The following is a 997-nucleotide window of genomic DNA, read 5'->3' as shown; positions in this document are numbered from 1 at the left end:
AAAACTTTATTTCTTGTTTTTGAGTCAGTCCTTATGTCATTTGGATGTTTTATTGAGTCAGTTTAGAATCGAGTCAGCTAAAACTTTTGTGGGAATTAGGACCTTGTGATATATTCTCTTAACCACCTCGTGCTCTAACATTCTTATCCAGTGACCTTAGCAGTGATTAAAGACCCACACTTGGACCTGGAACAACCTCTGACTTATCTCATTTGATTCTCCAGAAGATCTCATCCGATCAGGTTACACTGGGTAGACTCAACTCCACCTAACTTGAACCTAATCCTGACTGAAATTCTTCTTGTTATGGGCACTAGATCAAGGAAACGAGACCCACGCTCAGGGCTTCTTATTCTTTTTACTAATCTTGCTGATCCTGAGTGGCTAGCTCATCTTTAGCTAGTTCCAACCTTGTACCTAAGCCTTTATTTTCACCCTCATGCACTCTGTTTTTCAATGTCATATGTGCAGATATGTGCAAAAAGGTCGGAGAGGATAGGATTGACGCAGCCCCTTACTCGTTAATGCCTTACATTTAGAGAAGAGAGAGCAAGCATAATGAGAACAGTTGACAAGATCAAGCCCTCATAAAAAGAACATTCAAGGGTGCATGATCTGACCAGAGGAACAATGGCGACCTGTGAGAAACAAAAGGATAGACCACCAGTGGCTGAAAATCATTCACCCCGATACCTTTCCCTCGAAACCCCATCACTGTTCTTCAAAAAAAAAACATTATTTATATACAGCATGCTTTTATTTATTTATTGATTGAGATGGGGAAGGTAACTTCGGGAGATACACGCCACTGGGAAGGGTTGAGCCAGGAGTTGGTACCGATTTTTGAGGAATAAGAAAAGAAGCCAAGAGCTGGAGAACAGTCATATAATTGACCCGAAGTGGAGAACAACCAAATCTGTGAAGCAGAAACGAGTAAGGGGTGTGGACATCAATAGATCCGTCCTCTCTTGCTATTTTGCGCGATATCCTGCATACA

The sequence above is a fragment of the Brassica oleracea genome, chromosome C2 (genome assembly GCF_000695525.1).
Source record: "Brassica oleracea var. oleracea cultivar TO1000 chromosome C2, BOL, whole genome shotgun sequence".
NCBI lineage: Eukaryota > Viridiplantae > Streptophyta > Magnoliopsida > Brassicales > Brassicaceae > Brassica > Brassica oleracea.
Note: the sequence above shows the minus strand (reverse complement) of the source record.